Consider the following 13,552-nt stretch of genomic DNA (forward strand, 5'->3'; position numbering starts at 1 on the left):
CGGTGAATGCCAGAGTGAAGGGCATGAGATCCATAGAGCGTGTTTCTTACGCAAGGGGGACGTGCTGTTTGGTGGATTTGGGGTTTTTGACCGTTTTCTGGAGGTTTTCAGGCTCTGCATAAGGAGAGCCCCTGCAGACGCGCACCCGTGAAGGCAGGAAGCTGTTTCGGGGACATGAGTGCAGCTCCGCGTCGCCTCAGCTGCAGCCCATTAGCTGACCATGCTCTCCGCTCCTAAATCATTTCCTGAAGGGCTTTTTCAAGCCGAAAAGAAAAAAATTCCCCCTCAAGATGGGGGAAGGAAGGGGCGGAGGGGGGGAATGGTGAAAAGTTCAAACCCAGCCTGGTGCCCCGGTGTCCCGGTGCTGCGGTGCCAGCAGCACTGCCCGGGCCAGCAGCAGGCAGCGGCGCGCCGGCGAGCCCTCCCCTCCGCGGGGGTGGGAGCGCAGGGACCCCGGCTGAAGGTTTTGCCTTTTTTTCCTGCTTGTGACTTTTTAGCAGTCCTTAGGGGACATTCCAAGTATGTGGCCAGGCATGGAGATAGTTTAAAACACATTAAGTTCACGGACAAGGTGTCATTAGGGCTTCTTCGGGGGGGGGGGGGGGCGGGGGGGGGGAAAGAAGGAGGAATTATTTGATGTTCATTTGCCCAGAGGGAGTGCTCTCTGAAGAGGAATGGTTTTGGGGCACGGCGGGGCGGTTTCAGGGTTTTTGCTCTTCCTGCGGCTTCGAGGAGCTCTTTCTTTTGAAGATGACGGCTGCTACGGTGAGGGACGGGCGGGGAGCAGAGAGCATTCCGTCTGCTCTGCCTTTAAAGCTGCTCCCAGCAAGCTGTCCAGGAGAGCTGGTCAGAGCTCCAGAGTCCTGTTTCGTGGGAAATATTGACCTCTTTGCTGTTGTTGTTCCAAATAGGAATGAAAAATGTAAATTTTTGGTCAAGCAAACATTCCTCAGGGCTGTTCTGGAAAATTGAAGTGACACTTTCTCAGCATTTTTGTTATATTAACATTCAGCATGCAAATTGGGTCTGTGATATATATTACATAACATGTTATGAGCAAATCGCAATAGAATACAAAGCATAAACCTCAACTTTGAACTGAGTGTTTTCCTCTAAGCGTGTCACTGAAATGATACCTTCCTGGCAAGAGGTTCGGATCCTACTGAAACAGCTTCTTTTCCTTTTGTTTTGGAAAAATCCCCTGTTGCAAATAAATCCGAGCCATCCGCAGGCACCATCCCAAGCCAAGCCTGCCTTTTCTTGGGGCTGAATTTCCACTGGGGCCATCTCAGTTGGGAGGAGGGCTTGGATTCCCAATGGCAGGGGCAGGGGCTGAGCTTTGCATGGTCTGCTGGGCTCTGGGCTCCTCTCCATACCTGACACCCTCCTCCTGGAGGAGGCAAAGGAAAATTGGCCTGACCTGGAAGAACTCCTCAATATTTTGTTTTTCCTGTAATAAATCTGAAACAAGATTATTTCTTTTCTTTTTTCCCTTATAATATTTTTTTTTCTTCTTTTGCTGCTCTCCATTTGAGGACTGATGCAAGGCAGCTTTTTTCTAAGCCCTCCCAAGGAGGAATGCTGCTGCGGTGCATGTTACCAAGGCTGGTGGACTTGCTGAGAACTTCTCCAGCTCATAGCAAGACCCAAGCATTAGCCCTTAGGGCACAAGACACTTCTGTTAGAGCTCTTGGTTCCTGGAGCCCTTCTGCATTTTGTCATTTTAAAAAACTTAAGAAGTGAAAACTGCCAAAGCTCCTTCAGGGTGGGAGCTGGGCTTTCTTGGGCTGTTACCCATAGGGTTGATGAGTCTGTCTGCAGAGATCTCATTTACACGTCATGATCCAGCTGCAACTCAGTGTGCCCTGCCGGGATCGCAGTGGGGTCCTGTGCAGGGACAAGGATATGGCCTACAGGTGTTCTGCAGAGGCACTGAGTGACACTGCATGGCCTGGGGAACACCCTGTGCCTGTGCCTGCTTATTTCTCTGCACCGGAGAGAGGGGAGATGAAGGTGTGCATCTGCACACAGCTGCTGATGTCAGAGCCTCACTGGCTCAGGAACAGCTCTGGATCAAGGAGATCCATAGAAACTTGTGTCTATTCCCATTGGTGAGAGAGAGAGGAGGAAAACTCTGGGCTGTCAGCTTCCCGAGGGACTTGGGATTCACACTGTGCATGAGACTGGCCATAACTGCCTTGAATCTACCCGAGGCTTGGGAGGTACATAAACCTGAGCATCCTACACTGTGCTTCACTTCTTGCAGCTTGGTGGGTCTTGGGGGAGTCTGCCAGGAAGGGACATGCTGCAGAATGCAGCATGGACCTGAATCTGGAGCAAATGGCTGTGATCAATGCCTCATGTAGGAGAATGTTCGCTGCAAAATAATGCTTTGATGAGGCACTGCTGGGACAGCAGCATGTAGGGCATCCCTCAGCAGGTATCACCACCCACTCCTTGGCATCTGTGTCTCTCCATCAGTCCCTGTCCTGTTCCAATGTACCACCGTGGGCCCAGTGGGTAGCAAGATGCAGACGTCACACTGTGCCCTGCGAAGCTGTAGGAAACCCCTGCTGCTCTGCTGTGGCTGCAGTCAGTCTCACCGGGACAGAAGAGAAGGGAAATGATGTAGGCTTTTTACAATCAGGGTGATGAGGCATAGGAGTAGGTTGCCCAGATTGGTGGCGGATGCCCCATCCATGGAGATGCTCAAGGTCAGGCTGGAGCAGCTCTGAGCACCTGATGGAGCTGTAGGTGTCTCTGTGCATTGCAGGGGAGTGGGACCAGGTGACCTTTGCGGGTCCCTTCCAACTCAAACAATTCCATAATTCTAGGATTTAGTTAGCTGCATCCTAAAGGAAAACAGTTAACATTAGTCCCCCCATCTCTGCATAGAGCAGACTATGTATATCACCTGCTTAGAGTGGCTCAGAGAGACACCATGGGGTGGGATGCTGTGGCTGGAGGCTGAAAACCAGCGGGCAGCCAGGAGATAGCTGTGGGCAACACGACAAGCACAGCTATCTGCACACACAGCGAGAAGGTGGCAGTGGCCTCACTGCTGTGAGCACAGAGGCAAAGGCAGAACGTCTATCTGACTAGCATAGCTGGAGGAAAAAAGAGAAAAACCCAGAAAACTGAACAACAAGTTTTGGGACACAGCAGACCTTATTCAGGTCTCACATACAGGGAGAAAACTTCAAAGGGAAACACAAATTGGGAAGAGCGGCTGGGAGTTTAATTGGACTTGTTAATCAGCTAGACCTTTGGAGAGAAGATACCTGCAGTGACGGGGGGGGAGAGCCTGGCCCCTGCCCCACGAGCTAATGAAGCAGAATGCTAATGAACACCAGATCAGAGAGGGGGAGGCATTTGTAGTCGAAGCTTGAGCTTTGTAAGCAACCATGATTAAAAAAATATAAATGAAATCAGGGAAATTGCCCATTCACCTGCCCTGTGCGGGGAGGAGGGGCTCTGTGAGCGGGGTCTGCCTGCTCTCACCCTGGGCTGTGGCTCATGGACATGGCTGTGCCCTGAGGAGCTGCAGAGCAGTGCTGGGCTGAGCACTCTGGCTGGTGGCAGGTGGCCTTGTTTGCCTTCACAGGCATGCCAGAGGTATCTAGGGAAGCAGGCTCCCTTTCCACTGAAGCTTCTGCTCTTTCTCCAGCAAAGGCATCATCAGAGACCTCACCAACCCACTGCTTTGGCACAACTGGATGGATACAAGAATGCCTGCCCCCACGGCAGGAGAATGGGAAGAGGCAGCTCCAAGTCCTGACAGGACCTGAACTTTGCTGAAAAGCTCCAGGTCTAAGAAGCTCAGAGGTCACTTTCACTTTTTTTTTTTGCACACTGCAGAACCTCAGGTTACTGGGAGGCTCTCGTGGTGCAGCATCATCAACAGTGAGGCTGCCTCATGAACAGTGAGGTGTAGAGGGAAGATTGCCCCAGGAGAAGTTATTTCCATGTCAGCAGGGAACGCAGTCCCTTTCAGGAACGCTCTGGGGCAGATTTGCTATTCCTCATCTCCTTTGCACAGCAAGAAGCGTGGCAACATCTCACCAAGTAGAGATGCAAGTCCCCATCATTCCAGCAGGCAGTGGGGGGCAGAGCTGTGCAATGGGGCAGCGGCAGCAGCAGTGTGTGACTGGCAGGAACCGACTTGAATAATTGGGTGTCACGTCTCTATTTTTCTTTCAGTTAAGCTACATGTGCAATTAATTAAAATAATAACTTAAACAGCCTCCTGCTGGGGCTGCATTTGCTGCTCTGCTTCAGCCTGCCATCAGCACTGCTGTAGGTTTTATCGAGAGCCGCTTCTTGCTGAGAGGAGTGTGAGTGGAGGAAGGCTCTCCCTGCAGATAGAGCTTCACAGCTCTCGGCGCCTGCACTCTTCCCACCCATGCTGTCTGGGTGGTGGATAAACGAGAAATTGAGCTTTAATGCAACGCTTCCCATATCCTCAGCTCCCAGCACGGAGAACTGCACTGTGCACATCGCGGGATGTGCGGATCCCATCCCACACCCAGTGCAGTATATCTCAGCTCCCACCTGTTGTGCTTTCCTTTGCAAGAAGACAGTGAGGAGATTATCCAACAATCTTCATTCACAATACTTGCTAAGCAGATGTTAAAAAGTTGGTGTGCACAGTGCTGACCCATCCCTTACAAGATGATGCTGGTGGCTGTTGCAAACTGCAGATGTCTGCAGAAGACATGAAGTTACTTGGGGAGCTATGCTTCTGCTTCTCACACTCCTCTCAGGCAACCCATACCTGCAAGCACACGCTACAACAGCAGCAGAAACATGCTTTGAAATCATAGAATCAAAGAATCGTTTAGACAAAGATAATCCATTTCAACCACCAGCCCACCCCCACCATGCCCACTAACCGTGTCCCTCAGTGCCACATCTCCATGGTTCTTGAGCACTTCCAGGGTCAGTGACTCCACCAATTCCCTGGACAAAAAATCTTAGGGACAGAGATTTTCAGGGCTGAAGCCTAAATCCAAAGCCTTTTCCTGTTGTTATGTTTGCTGCTGGTACAAGAAACAGCTGAACGCATTCACATCTCATCCTGCTCCTTTACCCGCTTCTTTTTCCTGCCTGGCTGACTCCCTCTCAGCAGCCAGCACTAATCTACCTCTGGCAATCCTTTCCTTCCCTGCTTCAGCTTAGGATACAGGGCATTGACAACAGCTGTGAGCACCCTACCACACAGCCCCTCAGCCCACAGCCTCTGCCTGTCTGTCACAGAGTTTGGGAGCAAGCTGGCAGGTGGAGATACCTGCCCTGAGATGGCCCCTTCTGCCTGTGTTTGCTCAGAGAAGGCTGAAGACGCCTGAACTAGATGGGCAACAGAAGACACTGTTAGAGATTAAAGTGCCTGGCTGGCAGGAGGGAGGTGATAAACTTGTCCAGACAAAATTGAATTGGGATTTAGCTGAACGGGAAAGCAATCAAAATTCAAAGGTCCTTTGCTTAAACCAACTGACCAAAGCAGAGCTCCCAACCCTTTAGGCTGTGTTCATAAACTTTAAGGCCAGGGAGAACCATTTGATTATCTGTTCTAATTTCTGGCTCAGTGCAAACCTGCTCCCTCCTGACAGCCCGAGAACTCCTGCATCAAGCACTGGACTTTTGTCCCTCCTTGAGGAAAACAACCTGTCTTGATTTACAGCAAAGTCTCCCACACTATTCTGTGGTATGTGCTGGATGCTACGCTGATTTATCAGGACTTGGAATAAGAGGCTGCCTTGTTTTTTGTTGCAGAGATGGCGAGTACATTTGCACCCAGATCTGAGTGGGGCAGCTTCCTCCTCTCTGTGCCCCCACAGGTGTCCCAGTGCCATTTCCCAGCGACAGCCAAGCCCTGCCCTGAGTGCCTCCCTGCTGCAGCAATCTGTGTATGGCAGAGGTCTCATGCTCCTGAACCCCACTGTCCACGTTGAGAAGTGAAACTGCTGCTTGCAGTGTCTGGTCTTTTGGTGGATACAGCATGGCTCTCAGAGGGGAGGAAGCTGGTGCTGCTCAGCGTTCCTCCTGCTGCGTGATCCTGCTGCTCTTCGGGAGCACACAGCACAACTCAGTGCCAACTGCCTGGGGGAATGCAGAGAAAGGACAAACCCATCACTTCAAGCACAGGCAAAGGACGTGGTGAGGAGCTGAGGACCGCACTGAGAGCTTCTGCGGGATATTTACACCACACCGCAATGTCCAGCACCACCCATTCTGTCCAGACCAGCAAGGTTCCCCATCACCCAACACTTCACAGGACACCTCTCGGATCAACGCAGGGAAAGGGCCGAGAAAGCAGATTTTGTTCCCCTCGCAAGCCCAGCCCCTCGGCGCTCGGCCCAGCCCCTGCCAGCCGCGCGGAGCAGCCCCGGCTGAGCGCTGCCCTCTCGGATCGCGTCCCGCAGCCGTAGCGGTCCCCGAGCAGCCCCTGCCGGGAGATGGCACTGCGAGCACGGAGAAGCAGCGCGGTGCGGTGCGGTGCGGTGCGGTGCGGCGGGCGCGGCCGGAGCAAAAGAAGCCCTTCGCTTTTCGTGTTCTTCCTCCTTTCCCGGAGACGCTGCTGGAAAATCGCTCCTGTTGTCACCTGTGAAGGATGCATTCTCGCTGCTTAGGAGGGTTTTTTTTCTTTTTTTTCGCGGCAAGCAAAACTTACTGCTAAGGGGGCAACAGTGGTTGGAAGCAGGAGGTGCGTCCCCATCTGCGTCTGAGCAAAGAAACGGAGGGGAAAGAGTCCAGCCGTGTCCCTAATGACAAACCTCCCACTCCACGCAGGGGGTTGCAGACCCTGCCTTAAGCTCTGGAGCATCGGTGTTCCAACTGCAGGCTTCTCTATTTCCAAAATCACCCAAAATTTCTCTGGGGAAAGGTTTTTGCTTTTGAAGTCCAAAGGAAGAATTTGAGTAAACGTAATGAAGTGTTCCCCCCCCCCCCCCCCCCCCTCTAAATGGGAAGTTTTGCTTAAGTGGCTATTGGGGAATCAGAATTCACAGTGCTTGAATTTTTGCTCATTTCACCTCGAGGTACAGGGGGAGATGCATTTTTCCCCATCTCTCATGAGAGCTCGAATCTCCACCTGGATGAAATTGAGAAATTTCGGCAACCTTCTGTGGTGCCAGCCCAATTTCCTAAGGAAATTTCATTGGCCTTTCCGCACCCTGCCAGATTTTTCAACACCTCTCTGGAAGTCGCAGCTGAACGCTTTCGGTCGGGATAGTTTTGCTCTCTGGGGAGAATATCTGCACCATTAGGTATCCTCAGCAGATAGCTGCTGGACACCCCCAGGACCGACGTTTCCACAGCCTCGACCAGAACACTGTTCCAGGCAGCAAGATGATCCCAAAATAGGCACTATGCAGTGAGAAGACACCCAACAATCCCCTTGTGAGAACAGATGTGTTTGGGCTCTGATAAAAGTCCTGTGGATGAGGCTGTCTGAGAATTTTCTGGGGGAAAAGGATGCATTTTTTCTACTGGAAGTTCTCAAAACTTCCAGTTTTGAGCAGTTCCAGGAACAGGAAGGTAGTAGTGCCCTTTCTGCTCTGAGGAGGTGATAAAGAGCTGCATGAGTCCCATTCTTTTGCAAGGAAAGGTTCTGTTTCTCAGTTCTGAGCGGGACAGATGAATGTATAGTGAAGAAATACAGATGAATGTATAGTGAAGAAAAGAGTTGTGTTCAAGAGTGGTAACAGAAGGATTTCAACAAGGGGCAAGCAGGGGGACATGCTTAACTCTGCACCCTTTTTGCCAGGTTGTGGAGAGAAAAGTGAACATTTGTCCAGCTTTGGGGGAGGATGAAGGAAGGGATGGCTGATGAAGGGAAGGTACAGATATGCCTCACATAGGGACACAGAGGAACTCTGGGGCAAGGATGGAGCTTAGCCCAAGAGGGTCTCCTTGATTTCAACGAGGTTCCAAGCCCTAAGCATAAACCCTAGGGGGGAGAAACTCAACAAATCATTACAAGAAATGCATTGCTGAAAGTTCAGTACTCACTGAGAGCCAAGTAGTGGGAAAGGAGGCAGTGGTGGCAATCCTTTCCAGGCACTGCATTGGGATGATTTCTACTTATCCGCTGAATGCAGCAAACAGGAGCTTATGAGGCTGCTGGGGAGATGGGGAGCACTCCACCCTCTCCCTGCCTGCTCCCCCAGCCCAGCACTGATGTTTCCCAGGTGTTTCTGGCTTGCGGAGCTCAAAACTGAGTCATCTTCGATTTTTCCTGATATTGCCCAGAATTTTTTTTATTTTTTTTATGGCAGCATTACATTTACCCCAAATGTGGTTTTCTGAAAGAAACGTTCTCTTCACCTAAAAGAAGAGAGAGAGAGAGAGAGAGAGAGAGGGAGAGATAAAAGGGAAATAAAACGAATCTCCCACCCCTCAAAAAAAAAAAAAAAGCCTTTTGAAAATCACGGGAGCAGCGGGGCTGCAAGAATTCCTCACCAAAAGACATTCAAAAAGCAGCTCTTTCACTTTTTTTTTTTTTTTTTTTTTTTTTTTTTTTTTTTTTTTCCCTTTTAACCTGACCTTTTCATGCTAAAAACTTCAAGCCGCTCTAATCCCTGGCTCCTGCTTTCTATGCGCGGACGATGGCTGCTGTTAGAAGCGGGCGGAGGAGGAAGGAGCCACGCTGTGGCAGATGCTCCCTGCCCCGAGGTGCTGTCGGCGGGGATGCAGTGGGGATGCGCTGGCACGGCCCATGGCCTGGGATGAGCTCTGAGAGAAGGGTTTGGTGGCAGGGGTGCCAATCCAACAGCCGCAGCCGTTAGGATGTCTCTGCTTTCTGCATGGCCATTAGGGAATGTGGGCGATGTGTAAAACACTGCTGGCTTGGGTGTTGCAGAGCATCCTGCTGCATTCTCTCCTGAAGAAGAGCACCATGTGCCTCGCGGCAGCAGCATCTCTATGGACACCTCTATATCTCCATCACCAGCGGCAGGACAGCACTCACATCCCCTCTGAACAGAGCTGAGATCTGAAAGGGGAGAAAAGAATTAAAAAAAAAAAAAAAAAAAAAAAAAGCATCATGCAAATGTGCAGGATTGTGGTGCTGACTTCCCAGTTCCAGGAACATTGCAACTCCTCTCCTTGCAAGTCAGGATATTCATGAAATAGAGATGCCAAAAAAATGTTGGCTGTAAGGTCTCGGTTCTCGACTGAGATGACATGGGGTTGTACTTTTGGCGTGCAGGGGAAAGAAGTGATGGGAAGAGCCATTTCCAGACCCCTATCCTGTTCCCTACTCGGAAAGACACGTGTGAAAATGTATTTTAAATGAGGCATGCTTGGCCTCTTCTGAGCGAGGTGCTGGCAGCAGCGGGCCATGTGCTGAGGGTGCTGGGATGGATGTTATGAAAACAGGTGTCGGGACACACTTTGTCATTGAAATCTTACCCAGCAGAAGCAGTGAGGGGTCTCGCTGTGAGCCAGTCACTGTTTTCCAGCAGCGGTCTGGTAATGCCCGTGAGCGGTGGGCACACCATGGACAGCATTTCCTCCCCTGCAAACCTTTGCACACCGACGTGGCCGCATCCCCACAGCTGCTCTTTACTGCGTGCACACACACAGATGCTCCCCACCGCCATCCTTCCCAGGAACGTGGGTCGCAGCTGGGAAGCCACTGCCGAGCCCTGAGTTTATTATCTCTGCCTTTGTCTTCCGCACACACCTCCCTCCGTCCCCTTCCATCTCCACAGGAAGAACTTCGGCAAATGTAATAAAGACAAGGTGAAGCTTTACATAAAATAATCTCTCCTGCCATGAGTCCTGAGGAATTTTAATCAGTCCAGGAGCACTGGCAGAATTCCTTTGCCTGCAATCTTTTCATGATCTGCTTTCCCCTCCTGCTCCTCGTGGGGAGCATTTGCTGGGAAGATGATTAAATCGGGCTGGTAAAGAGCTCGCAGGTTCTGCCGCTCTCGTATTTTCCTGCTTCTTTGCGAGATCATTTGTACTTTTTTATGACCTGCAACACGCCAGGTCAGCCGCTTTCTTTGCCTCCCCTGTAGGTTTCCTCACCATTGTTGTGGGGTTTTCCCCCTCCGGAGAATCTCTTTTGTACAAAGGCGAAAGACAAGGCTCCCAGCTCAGCCTGCTGTGTTGTTGTTCGCCTCGAGTCCAGCAGGAATTCAAGGAATGGTTCCCCATGTCTCCTATTCACCTTGCTCCTGCCGATGGCGAAGATTTGGTCGGAGCGGGGGGATGTTTTTGGGAAGTGGTGAATGAGGAGCCAACGCGAGCTCGGTGGAGTGGGGATTTTGGAGCACTGTGAGTTGGCTGCCAGTAGTTCACTGTAGGAATCTGAGCATTTTCCTCTGAGCAAATGATTCACCAGCAATCACTCAATCAACTCTCTCAATGGTTGAATAATCTGTGAGTAATTTAGTCAGATGTTTGCTACGAATTGTCAAATAAATGCTTGGAAAGACACTGGCCCGGAATTTCCCCTTACATGTCCATGACCACGTAAATGCCATCCCTTGAGGTGTCCAAGGGATCTGTGTTTACATCTGGCCAAAGAGCTCAGGCTTTAACCAGGATTCAGCTCCACCCTTCCTTTCCTATGAACTCTCCTGCTTGGGGTAAACCCGCTGCTGAAGGCAGATGGGAGCCTGCAGTGGGGCAGAGCAGCAGTTTTGGTCATGGTCTCTTGGTCAGACATCAGCATATGGGCTTGCAGTGAGCCCCTTCTGCCTGCAAGCAGCTCCCACTGTGAGATGGGTGGGAGACACAGCCCATGGCAGTGCCCTGGTGCTGTCGTATACTAAGGGAAAACCATTTCCCCAGGTCCAGCTCTGCCCCTGATGGTGTTGCAGCTTTCCATCCCTTTCCACCACAAATTTCCCATTAGTTTCTGAGGGATGCTGCTGCCCTCACAGCTTTTCCTCCTTCTTCTTCTTTTTTTTTTTTTTTTTCAACCTCAAGCTTGGCTGATAGCGGGGCTGGAGGAATGAATAAGAAAGGGGAAAGGATTGTGATTTTCCTTTCTTACATTTTTGTAGCTATTTCACTTGGTCCAGAGCATCTGAGCAGGAGGTTCTTCCTCCAGTACTGCTGTTGAATAGCCCTGGGCACAACCCCTCTCCTCTCAGCTTCTCCTTCTGTTGTGCATTCAGGTCCTGCTATTATCCATCACATACTCCCCCAGAGCTCCTACCTGATGGTTATTCTTCAAGAGGAAAAACAGTGAAAATAATCAGATGACTTATTACAGAAAAAACCTCCACTATTTCTATCCAATTAATAGTGATTTTTAGTAGTATCAATGAAAAACTGTATTCAAACTGGCTCCCACTTGGATTGTCAGTGTCAGCATGAGGCCAGGACTGCAGGGAGAGGAGGCATCTTTCACTCCATCAGCTTGTATCTCTTTGGGATAAAACAGAATGGCTTTTGTAGGCTTGTTTTTCCTTTTTTCCTTTTGCTTTAGCAGGAAGAGCAGAAAGTTCTGTTGTTGTTAGTCCTGTTGTTTTGTGCAGTCCTGGGATGTCAGGGAGGGTGAGAGCACATCAACGGGAGTATTTCTCCCAAACCCCCTGCAGTTTTGTTGCATGCATTGCTTCTCGAGTCACAGTGATTTGTCCAGCAGTGCTCGGGTGTCTGGAAGCTGGAGCAGACCTTGCTGCTGGCTGCGGGGCTGATGTTTCCCAGCCTGCAGCACTCAGCCCTGCTGCAGCTCCCATCAAGGCTCCCCAAATATCAGCTCTATGACCCTGGTGGGGCTCTCCAAATAACAGCTCTCTGTCCCTAGTGGCACCAAACCCCTTGCAGTGAGCGGGCTACATCTGTGTGGCCATTTGTCTCACACAAAGTGGGGAAACTGAGGCACGTATCCACACAGCTGCCACCAAGTGGGGGTGTGGCAGGGAAGGACAGCCCAGCTGCTGCCACCGCGGTGCCAATTCCCCTTTCCCCAAATACTATCAGGCACTGGCAGTGCCCATGGAGGTGGCAGCCCACTCCTCGCCTCCTGCCCATGCTGCCCTTCCTCGCCTCGGGGCTGTCCTTGCTCACCTCCCCTTTGGCTCCTGCTCCCTTGGCCTCGCAGCCGCTTTAATTTTAGCAATTCCTTGGAAAGAGTCCTTTTCCATAACTCAGCTCACAGCGAAGCTCTCTGCTTGCCAGCTCTGCCTTCTCCCACGTGTTGCTGGCGTGCCCCAGCAGCACACGCCTGCACCTGCCCAGCCAGGCCTGTCCCAGCCTCCTGCACACCCAAACCTCACGCCCGGCTCCCGTCCCCTCCTGGCACATTTAATCCTGGCACTCCCGAATTGTGCTGCGGGAGCAGCCTCTGCCTTTTCTGGAGGCATTGTGCATGGCACGTCTGTCCTCCTCGTCCTGCAGAACCCCCACCTGCGTGACACCTTTGGTGCAATGGGAAGTGGGGTTACCCTACAGCCAGGGGGTGCAGAGGATGGGCAAGCTGTGCAGTGGGTGTGCAATGTGGGTGTGCAGTGTGCACCAGTAGGTTGCACAGGAGTGGGGAAAGTGGGTGCATGCAGGATGCTCTGCTTGTGCACTGGTTGTGCAAGACCAGTGTGAGCACAGACCTGCGTGCACTGGTTGTGCAAGAGGGTGTGTGAGCATGAACCTGTGCATTGAGCTGTGCACTGTGTGCATGTGTGAGTGTGCTTTTAATTTGGTCTGGAGCTGTGTGGCACTTTGGTTGGAGGGGTACTTGCAGGGAGTCACTGTGCAACGGGATGTGCACAGCCATGTGTGTGCCAGACACTCACAAGTGTGATGCGTGCGTGTTCACGGGATGCATGTGAGCACAGTGCCTTCCTTCGGATCTGCACCTCTGGGGGTGCTGTGTGCCCGCAGGGGTGTGCAGGGTGCGTTGTGCACGGCTGCGTGTGCAAAACGGGGCACGCGTGAGTGTGGCGTGCACGTGCAAGGAGCTGTCTGTGTCGAGCGGGCTGCGCCTCCCTGCACGGGCGCGCGTGCAAAGGTGCGCGTGCAAGGGCACGCGCGTGGATACGTGTGCGTGTCTGCATGTGTGTGAGTGCGCGCGCGCGCGCGCGTGTGTGTGTGTGTGTGCGGGCGTGGGGCGGGAGCGCGCGGCGGGGCCGGGAGCGCGGCCGCGGCGCTGTACCGGGGGGTGCGGGCTGAGCTCATCGCTGGCTCCCCGGCGCTCCTTACCAGTGGCTTCTGCGGTCACATGGGTTATGTGCTGGAGTTTAAAAGAGCTTATAGCCCCCGAGCCGGTGCAGAAGCAGTCGGTGGTTGCATGGGGTAGAGCCGGGAGCGGCGGCGAGGAGGGCACCGTGAGTACGGGGGCGGCCGGGGCCGGGGGGGCGGTGCAGGGTGGCCCCCAGCCGCGAGGGTCGAGCCCCGGTGCCCGCCGCCCTGCGCGGAACCGACGCCGCCTTTCTGGTGGGCGAGGGGGGGGCCCGGATCGCCGCCTCCCTCCCACGCCCCGCTATTTCCCCCGCGCGCACCTTCCCACGCGTGTCCGTGCCCCGCCGCGGGCCGCGCCGCCGCCGCCCCGAAACCCACGAGGAAACGATTAGGGCAAGTTAGTTTCCTGCTCCGT

General features: G+C 52.6%; 1 protein-coding gene across 6 annotated transcripts in view; it reads left to right on the forward strand.

Moving 5' to 3' along the window:
- Window positions 1-13,222: 13,222 nt before the first annotated feature.
- The window catches only part of CNTFR (ciliary neurotrophic factor receptor), a 171,092-nt gene continuing 170,762 nt past the window's right edge, over window positions 13,223-13,552 (forward strand). For 4 of the 6 annotated variants that reach the window (XM_046905250.1, XM_046905247.1, NM_205028.2 and 1 more), the window contains exon 1: window positions 13,223-13,283. The gene's annotated coding sequence lies outside the window, so the exon portion shown is untranslated. Of the gene's footprint in view, window positions 13,535-13,552 lie in introns of all 6 variants that reach the window. The other 2 variants (XM_046905245.1, XM_040655429.2) reach the window with 1 other exon arrangement.

Source organism: Gallus gallus, chromosome Z (assembly GCF_016699485.2).
Source record: "Gallus gallus isolate bGalGal1 chromosome Z, bGalGal1.mat.broiler.GRCg7b, whole genome shotgun sequence".
NCBI classification, from domain to species: Eukaryota; Metazoa; Chordata; class Aves; order Galliformes; family Phasianidae; genus Gallus; species Gallus gallus.